The sequence below is a fragment of the Triticum aestivum genome, chromosome 6A, assembly GCF_018294505.1.
Source record: "Triticum aestivum cultivar Chinese Spring chromosome 6A, IWGSC CS RefSeq v2.1, whole genome shotgun sequence".
Classification (NCBI taxonomy): Eukaryota; Viridiplantae; Streptophyta; class Magnoliopsida; order Poales; family Poaceae; genus Triticum; species Triticum aestivum.
In genome coordinates, this window is record NC_057809.1 from 472,115,730 (window position 1) to 472,128,677 (window position 12,948).

Genomic DNA, 12,948 nt, shown 5'->3' on the forward strand with positions numbered 1-12,948 from the left:
TGTCGGATATTATAGTCTTCGGGACACCGTGCAGACAAACTATGCGGGAAAGATAAATCCTGGCAAGCCTCTGAGTGGTGTGGGTCGTCTTTATTGGAATAAAGTGTGCCACTTTGGTTAACCTGTCAGTGATGACCCATATGGCATCATTCCCGTGTCGTGACCGAGGTAGTCCGACAATGAAATCCATCCCTATTTCATCCCATTTCCACTCAGGTATTTTGTTTGGTTGCAGTAGTCCGGCTGGTCTCTGATGCTCAGCTTTTATGCGTTGACATGAGTCGCAACATGCAATGAAGGTGGCTATGTCCCTCTTCATACCGTGCCACCAAAATCTTTCCTGAATATCCTTATACATTTTGGTTCCTCCAGGGTGGATTGAATATGGAGTGGTGTGTGCTTCAGCTAAAATTTGCTGTTTAAGGTCTTCTATGTTAGGCATGCAGAGCCTTTCTCCGTACCATAATATTCCTTCATTGTCTATGACGAATTCCGAGGCCTTGCCCATACTCAACTTTCTTTTGATGCCTTCGATGCTGGTGTGACCGGGCTGAGCTTCTTTGATTTTCTCCACAAGGTCGGGTTGTATTTCCAAGTTTGATATGGTGCCTTCTTCTACCATTATCAAGTTGAGCTTGGCAAATTCTTGTTGGAATTCGGGCATCAAGCTGCGCAGATTGTTTTCGTCGGAGCTGGGGTTCCGACTAAGAGCATCGGCCACTACATTTGCTTTCCCTGGATGGTAATGGATACCAACATCATAATCCTTTACCAACTCCAACCAACGTCGTTGCCGTAAGTTTAGTTCTGGCTGTGTGAAAATATATTTGAGACTTTTGTGATCCGTATATATTTCACATCGATTCCCAAGTAAGAAATGCCTCCATTCCTTGAGTGCATGAATAACTGCTGCCATTTCTAAGTCATGAGTGGGATAATTTTCCTCATGCTTGCGAAGTTGTCTTGAAGCGTAGGCGACAACCTTGCCTTCCTGCATCAACACGCATCCGAGACCCTTTCTGGACGCGTCACAATAAACTTCAAAATTCTTGTGTATGTCGGGGACAATTAATACCGGTGCTGTCGTTAACTTCCGTTTTAGTTCTTGGAAACTTTTCTCGCAGGCTTCCGTCCATTCAAACTTCTTATCTTTCTTGAGTAAATGCGTCATAGGCTGGGCTATGGTGGAAAATCCTTCAATAAATCTGCAGTAATATCCTGCCATTCCCAAGAAACTCTGTATGTCTGTTACGCTGGCTGGTGACTTCCAGCCAAGTACGGCCTTGACTTTCTTTGGGTCCACTGCGATACCGTCTTGGGTCAGTACGTGGCCTAGAAAGCCTACTTGTCTTAGCCAAAATTCGCACTTGCTGAACTTGGCATACAATTGGTGTTTTCTGAGCTCTCCTAGCACAATCCTGAGATGTTCTGCGTGCTCTTCTGGTGTCTTGGAGTATACCAGAATATCATCGATGAATACCACGACAAACTTGTCCATAAACTTCATAAATACTTTGTTCATGAGGTCAACAAAATATGCTGGGGTGTTAGTTAATCCAAATGGCATCACTGTGAACTCGTACAATCCATAACTGGAGGTGAAGGCTGTTCTGGGGATATCTTCCGCTCGTACCTTCAATTGATGGTATCCTAACCTTAAGTCAATTTTTGAGAATACCTTGGCCTGAGCGAGTTGATCAAACAAATCGTTTATCCTTGGCATCGGGTATTTGTTTTTGACTGTGACCATGTTAAGTGCTCGATAGTCAATACACAATCTCAGCATTCCATCCTTCTTTTTGGCAAATAAAATTGGTGATCCCCAAGGTGAGGAGCTGGCTCGAATGTATCCCTTGTCCAGTAATTCCTTTATTTGTTTCTTCAACTCGATCAACTCAGTTGGTGCCATTCTGTATGGTTTCTTGTATATGGGGGTGGTTCCTGGTGCTAGCTCAATGCGGAATTCTATTTCTCGGTCTGGTGGCATGCCTGGTAGTTCTTCAGGGAATACATCTGGAAATTCACACACTACTGGAACCTTGTTTAGCTCAGAAACGTGCACCTTATTTAATCTCGGTTGCCGAGGTATTTTTCCTTCCTTGGCTGATACTCTTATGGTCTTCCCTTGGTGGTGTGTGAGAATTACGGTCCTGTTGAAACAGTCGATAAACCCCTTGTTGTTGGTTAGCCAATCCATCCCTAGGATGACATCCAGTCCTTTATTTTCCAACACAATAAGATTTGCGTGAAACTCCAATCCTTCGAACTCAATGACCACATTCTGACAGTAATTCTGAGTAACTTGCTGAATCCCAGGGGACTTGATGATCATGGATTTCTCCAAAGGAAGCATCGAAAAATTATTTTGCAAAGCAAAAATTTTCGAAATGAAAGAGTGAGAAGCTCCAGAATCAAACAAAACCATTGCAGGTATTGTGTTGACAGGAAACGTACCGAGTACGATATCCGGAGCATTTTGTGCCTCCTCTTTGGTTACGTGATTCAGATGACCCTTCCTGTGGTTATTGTTGGGATTTAAATTGTTTCGCTTGGGCGCGGAATTGTTGCCGCCGTTGTTTGGCTTTGGGGTTGAGTTCCTTGGCTTGGGGCACTGTTTGGCATAGTGCCCTTCTTCTCCACAAGCGTAACAAGTAACGCCAGGGCGATAGGTGAATTCCTTGTCCCTTGCATGAAAATTCTTGATTGTGCGTGAGACATTGGATGAGGATTTGTGTGTCCCACCCTTTTGAAAATCTGTCCTGCTTCGGTGATTGTGAGCACGGTTAGTCTGGTCCCTTTTTCGCTTGCGGATATCTTCCAGACTGCGTCTCTCATTTTCCAGAGTAATGGCTTTGTCCACCAGTGTTTTAAAATCAGGAAAAGTGTGCACGACCAGTTGGCATTTAAGTGCGGGCGCCAGACCGTCAAGGAATTTCTCCATCTTCTTGATTTCAGTCATACGCTCTTCATTGGCGTAGCGGGACAATAGAGTAAATTGACTGTTGTAATCTGACACTGTCATGTTCCTTTGTTTGAGGTCATCGAACTCTCTCTTCTTGATTTTCATAATACTCTTAGGAATGTGTGCACCACGGAAACCTTCCTTGAAATCTTCCCAGGTTATGTCATTTTCGTTGGGATGCATGTGCAGAAAATTCTCCCACCACGATGCGGCTGCTCCTGTGAGATAGTGCGGAGCATACAATACCTTTTTGGGGTCCGAAAATTTTGCAATAATTAATTTTCTCTCCATATCTCGAAGCCAATCCTCGGCCTCAAGAGGCTTGTCAGTATGAGAAAATGTTTGGGGACGTGTCTTCTGTAGCTCAGATAACTTGGAATGCTGCTGATACTGTCCATGGTGATTTCCCATGTTGATGACTTGGTTCATCATTTCACGATGTTGTTGCTGACTCTGTTCATAAAGGCGGCACATTTGGGAAAGTGCCGTTTCACTGTCCTGTTGGCTTGACTGTCCCTGAGTGAACTCGTTGCTAGGTTGTGTATCATAATTTTCCTCTGGTGGAATTGGCATGGAGCGAGTCCAAGGACGAGACATTTTTCACTCTGGGGATATATTTGTAAAACCCATAAGAAAAGCGGAAAGAGTCACAAAAACAAATCCATAAATGCATAAAGCTGGCAAATACAATTAAATAACCAAGCTTACTTGAGAAAAACAAATCGACTTGCGCACGGAGAAAGACTGCTCATTACATATCTTACACGCGGGCGGTAATTATACAATACATCACTCAGGATATGCATACATAATCCTGACATGTTATTTAGGCTAGTGCACTTCTCCAGATCCTACATGATGCGCAAACAGGCTACTTCTCACAACCTATGTACATATCTTACAAAGCGGTACATTACATGGCAGCTAAGCGTACTCAGGCAGAGATGTTGACGACCTCCTTTGCCCTGCTGAGGGCGAGGCGTAGCGAGGTTGGGGACTCGACTTCCTCCTCGCTAATAGGCTCCATACATGTAGTGTTGCGTAGAGTGGACGGAGCGGTTGCCAGGGGCGGAGCAACACGTACAGGAGTGGGCGCGAAGGGTGGTGCAGTGCGTGCTGGAGTGGGTGCAATGACATGGTTGAATTCTTCGGTAGAAGGTAGGCGACGAGTAGGCGTATAAGATGCTGAGGACGAGACCAAAGTCAGTGGCGGTGCAATGGGTAGGAGCTCCCTCCTGTTGGTAGCACAGCCATGAACTGAGTCCATGCGGGCAGCCACGAAGTCGTCCGCCAGGTTGTCGAAGGCTGCCTCCAGGGCCCAGAGATACTCAATGAGCATCTCAAAAGCCTCGTCTCGTTCTCCTCTGGGGCAGGAGTATGCGTAGTGACAGGTGTAAGGCACATGGCACGAAAGATAACGGTAACGACGAGTCTTCATCACGGGGAGGACATCCCTGAGACGAGCTATCGCCTCACGGGCTGCCATCTGCATAGCATGCCTCTCCGTAGGCATGGCTCTTCCCAAGAACCGGAAGCGGCGTAACTCACCACGCCCTCCCTTGAACTGCACCGTGGCCTGGTGCATTGTCAGACTGTCGTTGACTCGGTGCTGGCAGAGTGTGAAGACTGGGCGCACAGATGGCCCCATCGCGACCTGAACGATGAAGTAAAGAAGCTTGACGAACCAATCGGGCACGTTGGCGAAGGTCTGAGACTCACAGCTGTTGTCGGCCATCTACAAAAGTAGGCAAAAATTCTGCATGGTCAGATCATAAATTTATGCTGACTGACAGAAAATGACTACAATTGCAAAAATATAAATTAGCTCTATCATGCTAATAACCAATTAGCGATCGCACCTAGTGGCTTCCTACAGTCAGCTTGGCTCTGGTACCAAGCTTGTCACGACCGGTTTTCCAATAAAAATATTTATTGAGAAACCAATCTTTTGAGTCCAGTATGAGAGAAATCCTCCTTACTGGTAGACAAATTCTTGATACAATAAGCCAGTAGCATAAAATATATTACAGGGTCGAACTACGGTTGCTCATCCAAATTATTACAAGCACGCCAATAAATAAAAATATTGGCGGACATGACACAGCGGTGTGGAGGCATACTACTGACTCGAGGATAGGGCGGTGGTGGAAAAACACAGCGGGGAGAGAGATACAAGTCTCTAAAACTGTCATCTCATCGAGCGTCGAGGTGAGGCTCGATGAATTTATTTGGTAGCGGAAGCGGATATAATACAGTGACCAAATCCAGGGTCGCATGAGACAGACTGGGACTCCTCTAGGTGTCGGACTCGCTATCAAATTCTTCATCCATGAGATCGCCTTCGTCAGCATCTGGCCAAATCAACAAGCCAGTGAGTACTTTGAAAGTACTCGCAAGACAGTTCGGACGTAAGATATAACAAATGCATGCATGAATGCGTCATGATTAATTCACCAATGCATATTCAAAAATTAGCATAACAAGGTAAGTAAAAGGGAAATGGCGGTAGTCCGCCTGAAATCCCACAAAACATAAATGAAGACCGATCGGGTGTCTGAAGCGATGCCTCAAAAGGTGGACAAATAAATATAAGGAGATGATGCCACAGTCGGGCGTCTTAGCAACACCACATAAAGGGCTTTAAAAGAAATTCTACAATCGGACGTCGGGGCGACATCACAGAAAGAGCTTTAAAAGAAATGCCACAGTCGGACGTCGGGGCGACATCACAGAAAAGGCTTTAAAAGAAATGCCACAGTCGGGCGTCTTAGCGACACCACATAAAGGGCTTTAAAAGAAATGCTACAATCGGACGTCGGGGCGACATCACAGAAAGAGCTTTAAAAGAAATGCCACAGTCGGACGTCGGGGCGACATCACAGAAAAGGCTTTAAAAGAAATGCCACAGTCGGGCGTCTTAGCGACACCACATAAAGGGCTTTAAAAGAAATGCCACAGTCGGGCGTCTTAGCGACACCACATAAAGGGCTTGAAAAGAAAGTAAAATACAACAATGCCACAGTCGGACGTCTGAGCGACATCGCAGAAAGGGCTTTTATTCATAAGTAAATAATACTCATAATAAACATTTAATTCATGAGAATAAATGGGTTAGTCCATCCACGGGAATAATCATTTAACCGGACTTAGCACTCATGCGATTCACCGGAGTCTCTGTCATCAAACCGATACTGTTAGGACAAGATAATACGAATTTGGACATGGAATAGATGATTCAAGGAATATATGACTCTGCAGAGTTTGTACAAAAATTTTCCCACAGCCAACGGATGTCCGTAGTCACGAAGGACTAGTTCCGTTTACGGTTTTTCGGGAGAACACACAGCTAACCAGTACACACCCATCCTACCTCTCGATGCTAGGAATCACCCTAGACACCGTCCAAGAAAAACTTTTGAGACGGGGAGATCACAATCTCGAATAGCATGGGATCAAATTTATATGCGCGCGCTCTAAGGGGTGCCCCCCTCTCGGTCCCAACCGGAAACACCCATGCCCCCTGACCGGATGACTGGCTTTAATCCAGGGCCATGGAACCATCATCACGGCCTCTCCTTTTGGTGTGTACCAGGAAAGCGGTTTGCAACTTACTAAACCATATTCCTTGTGGAAAACATGTGGTAGTACAGGGAAGGAAATGAGAGGAACTGGACTGATACGGTTTGACACTGAAGTCACATAGTCTCGCATAAGACTGGCATGCTATGACACTGCCATCTTACCCATCCTCATGCCAACACATGGCCATTCATACTCACATCCATCCACTTATGGATCATCGAACTCACTTACCTCAACATTTCATAAAATAACGTTCATCGATATGCTCATCAACATGCCATGAAACTAACTAAATGCAAAACATGCCAAGACACTCATCATATCAAAAGTTCAAACATGCTTGCCTGGTTCAGAGTAGTCGCAGCCTAGCTCGGTAAAGTTCGCGGCTCCGTCACCTCCTTCGGTATCTACCGTATAAAGAAAATATATGCGCTATCGTAAATACCAAGGGGTGCACAAAAAGTATTCCAAATATTTTTCAAATAAACCTGGAAAAAAAACTAGACAAAATTTTAAAGAGAACAGAAAAAGAATCAATCAAAAATACCTTTCTGTTTGAAAGTTATAAAGGGGCGGAGGCGGATCGTGGTGGAGGCCGAGGCGGATCGGGGCGGCCGCAGTTGGGGGAGGAGACCTCCTCGAGGTCCTCCTAGTGGCCTAGCGGGGCGTTGGTGAGGAGTGGTGATGATGCGTGCACGAGGGTGAGCTCGGGGGCCCTTTATATAGGCGGCCCGAGGCGGTTGCCATGAACGGGGGTCTCTGGTGACGATTACGGCGGCGCAGGGCTTGGTCGGGGTAATTAGGACGTTGGGCGTCATCGTGGAGGTCCACGGTTCCGTTTTGGTGCTAATCTAGCTGGAGTTTGGTGCTTTGGGGGTGAGTTCGACAGAACGGGGCGGCACGGGCCCGTCGGCGGCAGGGAGCGCGTCCCGTGCTTGCCGGACACGGCGACGGTGCCACGGGCGTGCGCTGGCACGCATGAGGCCACGCGGAGAGCAGAGGGGCGATGGGCGGCGCGGAACGGCGTTGAGCCGCCGTTCTTGTCCCCTGTCGGCTGTAACGGGGTCTCGGCCGCCGCAAGACACGCCGGCGCGGGCGGCCAGGGGCGCCACCGACGCCGGGAAGACGCCAAGCGCGCGTGCGGGATGCTCCAGACAGGAGGAAGAGGCGGCGAGGAACGTGCCAAGGGCACTGTGGGCATGTGACTGAACCTCTGTCGAAGATCGACACTGAACTCTGAATCTTTCTGAATTTTGAACAGCAACAGTGCATGCAAGGTGTTCAACAGAATGAATTTGGCCTCTGGTGATTTTTCCTTGAGCTGATTTTTGGTGGAGTGGCTTCTCATTGCTCCAGTAGGCTGCCTGATTTTTGGTGAAATTTTTGGAGAAGTGTAGATATGAATTTCACCAAATTTGGCAAATCTGGTCCAAACTTGCAGAGACTGAATTTTGAAAAATTTGAAAAGAGAAGGAGTGGATCAAGATGGTTCTGGGTTGTGGGTACAAAGGACTATCCAGGAGAGTTGGTTTGAGGTCAAAACTCAAATGCAAAAGGGTACTTGCTTTGAAAATCACTCAGGCTCCAAATAATTTTCAGAAATGATTTGAGTGGAAAGAAAATTAGGATAGAATCCAAAACTTGCTTGGATTAGTTGGGACAGAGAACTTAGGTTGATCACAAGGAGGAGGGGAGGTTTTGGAGGGGTTTTACCACATGGGCAAAATGCAAAGTCATGGGTGGTTTTCAAGATATGAAAATCCCAAGTTTTTCATAGAGTTTCTTTTTAAAAGAAAAAGATTAAACTCCCGAAATAAATTTGAGAGGGAACCAACAGAGAAGAAGTTTCAAAAGATCAAACACCAAAGTTTGAAAAAATAATCCTTGCCAAAGCAAAAGGAAGTTTTTAAGAGGAAGGTTTTCTGAAAAAAAATTTTAAATGGCCTCTTTTCAAAGACCACAAGGTTTTGCTGAAAACCAAAATAAAAATTTTGGAGTGTCACAGAGCGCCACCGCCACCACCGGCCACCATTGCCGTAGCCACCGCCTCCCCCGCGCCCTCTCCCCGTGCTCAAAAGTTCCGCCACATCGCCGACTACCTCTCCGTCAAGACACGCACCTCGGGAGGCCCTGGAGCGCCGCCATCGCCGTCGTCTTCACTTCCGGCCACCGGCGATCGCCCACGCCATCCGGCTCGTGTTCAACCTCCCCCGAGCTCGCCGAAGACTTCGACGGATTCGATGTGAGCCTCTGCACCGCTTCCCCCTCTCCGTTCTGCCGCTCCCGAGCCGTAGCCTGCGCCCGCACGCCACCGAACTCCGGCCGCCGCACCGAGCTTCGCTCCGGCGAGCTCCGGCCATCCCCGATGCTGCTGCATGCCGCCCTGGATGCGGGCGAGCCTCATCTCCTCGCCCGTGGTCTCCGCCGCCCGAATGGTCGCCGGAGGGCGAATCCCGCACCCTCCGCCGCGTCTGCTGCCGCCGGCGGCTAAACGTCGGCGCGTTAGCCCCAGTTGACCAGGGGGTTTGACCGCCCCTGGCTCAATGACAGGTGGGGCCGCCCTACTAACTAATCTAGATTAGGATTAACTAATCCTAGCTAAATTAGCTTAGCCACTGACAGGTGGGGCCCGGCCCTGCTAATTTCCAGTTTAGGATTAGTTTAAAAATTAATTAACCTTTGTTAATTAACCATGACACTGACGGGTGGACCCCGCGTGTCAGGTTTGACCTGGTCAGCCACGGTTGACTTGCTGATGTCATGCCATTGTCATGCTGACGCAATTTTTCATTTTCTGGTTTTAAAATAATTAGGAAATTCCAGAAAATGATATAAACTTCAAAAATTCATAGAAATTCAACCGTAGCTCAGATTGAAATAATTTATATATGAAAAATTATCAGAAAAATTCAATCTATCCATCTGTACAATTTTCATGCATGACAAACCATCTATACATGCTGTATATATGAAAACACACTTATGGCTTATATAAAGAGCTTATTTTGGAGGTGCATTTGAATCTTGGTTCAAATGGATTTCATCCAAATAAAAGCTAGTTGCATTATCTCAATCAGCATCACATATTCATGCCATGATCATGCATCATATTGTTGCATATGGTTGTGTTTTGATTACCGACACCGTTCCTTCTCGATAGGTCCTGCTCTGGAGAGTGTTCGAGAGTACCTGTCTGAGGAGTATTGCCCCCTGTTGATCTACCAGGCAAGCAAACCCCCTTGTTCATTCCGATACAATCCTACTCTCTCGCTCCTGCTCTCATTATTGCATTAGGACAACAACGATTCAACTGCTACTTTGTGCTGCGGTAGTTGAATCCATTCCTCTGCATGACCTGTCATTGCCACCGTAAATAGTTAAAACCCACTAGCATGAGTAGGAGTTGATTGAGCCATGTTGTGTTCTTGCCATGCCTGCCTGCTATTGCTTAGAGTTGTGTCAGGTCTGATTCATCGGGAATGGATTGGAGTGTTATGCTATGTTCTGATGCTGAGAGTTAAACATGTGAACACGATTTGGTAAAGGTAGCGGTGAGAGGCCATGTAGGAGTACATGGTGGGTTGTCTCACTGGAACCGTCCTCAAGCACTGAGTTCTGTGTATGTTGTCCAATGACTAGCTACTACCACACATTGGGCTCCGGGCACTCCAAGCTCTCTCGACTTATTAACCAACTTGATCTTTATCCAGGAGTTGCAATTAGTTTCTGGTGTTTGTAGGTAGTGTTAGTAGTCTACCAAGTGGCACCCGGCCAGGTGGGCTTGGGACAGATTAGGCACAAGTGGCACAGTGTACCAAGCGTAGATCCATCCGGCGAGGTGGGCTTGGGAACCCTGCACACATCGTTTGGGGTCGTGAGCGACACCCCGGCCGGATCTCCTTGCGGATGGAACCCGAATAGGCGATAAACCTGGACTACAGTCTTGTGTGGTTAGTCAGGTCGTGGCCGACACCCTCGCCAGGCTTCCGCTTGAAGGTTGCCGAGATACATGACGTGTACATGGTGATAAGTGGTGAGAGCGTGTGTGTAGAAGTACACCCCTGCAGGGTTATCATGATCTATTCGAATAGCCGTGTCCTCGGTTATGGACTTCTTGGATGCTTACGTGGTACATAGACAACTTGAAGTGGATACTCTGAAATGCTCAAGACAAGTGTGAGTGCTATGGATGGCCTTCTCGTAGGAAGACGGGAATGAATCCATAGTAGTGTATTGACATGGTGATTAGTGGACTCATGTGCGCCACCTCAAAAGAGTTACCAGCAGTCGTAGTACAGGATAGCCACTAAGTCAAAGTTGGCTTGCTGCAACTAAACTCCACATTACCTTCTTGATACAAGTGCATGTATGATAGGATCTGATGTAAGTCTTGCTGAGTACCTTTGTACTCATGTTGCTTTATTTATGTTTTTGCAGCGGGGACTTCGGTCTTACTAGTTTACGTGGACTTCGACAAGTAGCTTGTACCTCAGCTACGATCTTGATCGGATGTTGTAGATAATCAGGCTCTTCAGCCTTTTTCATTTGTAGTTGTCTATACTCAGACATGAAATGCTTCCGCTTGTTGCTGGTATGCTCTGAATGATGGGTCATGTGACCCCTGTTTGTATTTAATGCTATGTGGTTCTTCTGAACCTTTATCTATATGAGTTTGCGTTATGTTGTGATGCCATGTTGTACCTCACATACTTGCATGTTATGCGTACGTGTGACGTGTATTGCTATGTGTGGGATCCGACAATCTAGTTGTTGTCCTTGGCAGCCTCTCTTATGGGGAAATGTAGTCTAGTGCTTCCTTGAGCCATAGTAGTCCGCTACAGCCTGGTTCACCGGAGTCCTGCTAGCCCAGCACTACTGCTCAGAACACTTGACTGGCCGGCATGTGTTCCACTTCGTTCCTGTGTCTGTCCCTTCGGGGAAATGTCACGCAGTGACTTCCGGAGTCCTGCCTAGCCTGCTACAGCCCGGGTTCCTCGGAGTCCTGTTAGCCCAGTGCTACAGCCCGGATTCATATGCCGTTGACCGACATGCTCGATGTGATTCATGTATGCCTATCCCCATAGGTTAGCACCGCTTTGGGTTCACGACTAGCCATGTCGGCCTGGGTTCTTGTCATATGGATGCTAGCGACACTATCATATACGTGAGCCAAAAGGCGCAAACGGTCCCGGGCCAGGTAAGGTGGCACCCGTGGGAATACCGTGCGTGAGGCCGCAAAGTGATATGATGTGTTACATGCTAGATCGGTGTGACTTAGGATCGGGGTCCCGACAGCTTTGGTATCAGAGCCTGACTGCCTGTAGGATTTCCAAGCCAACCTGGTCGAAGTTGAGTCTATAAATTCTCTAGCTATATAGGGGAATTGATTGTGGAAGGGAACGTAAGGATCTTTTTACTCCTTATGCCTCATGCCTTCTGATCTGAGTCATCCTATCTTTTCCTACGGGGTTAAGGAACTAGGTTTTCTCTTCCGTCTATCAGGATCACGTGTTACTACTCCGTAGTCTCTAAGGTTTGGTTGATCTGAGTCATATCCTAGTTTGAGTACCTCCGGTGTAGCCTGTTTAGTAATATCTCAGAACCTTGAGTGATGATGTTGAGTATGGTGCTACCCCGTCTTTTGCAGAATGTCTCATTCTGAGCATTTTACTGTTGTTATGCTGCCGGAATTTTCCTAGGAGTTCAAGAGATAGTATTTTTCTCGTACTATAACCTACATCCTTATGATGATGCTGAATCCATCCTTGTTTCCTTGGTTGGTCCTTCAGGATGTTGCTGGTTAACCGAAGATCTGTTGCTTGTATCCAGAACCATAGAGATGGTAGGGATGAGGATCCTCCCGACCAGTCTTCGTTGGCAGAGTTCATGCTAGAGATGGAGAGGAACAAGCATGAGTCTAACCGCTTGTTAGCATGTATCGAGGAGAACACCGCACCCCAGTGCAAAGAGTCAGCGACCATCTATGATTTCATTGGTCTGAAACCACCTACCTTCCATCATTCCATTGAACCACTCGATGCAGATGACTGGCTCCATAGTATCACACACAAGCTGCGTTCTGCAAACGTAGCTGAAAGTGACAAGGTCACTTATGCTGCATATCACCTGGAAGGTCCTGCTAGTCTTTGGTGGCAGAACTACGAGGCTATGCTTCCAGCTGGCCAGATACCTACCTGGAAAGATTTCACTGAGGCTTTTCGCGAGCACCACATTACTGAAGCCCTCATCGATCGCAAGAGAGAAGAGTTCTGTAGTTTCACCCAGGGTAAGATGGCTGTTGATGCTTACAGTAGAGAGTTTGAGAACCTCGCCCGCTATGCTACAGAAGAAGTGTCCACAGATGCCAAGAAGCAGGCTAGATTCCGGAAGGGTCTCAACCCCAA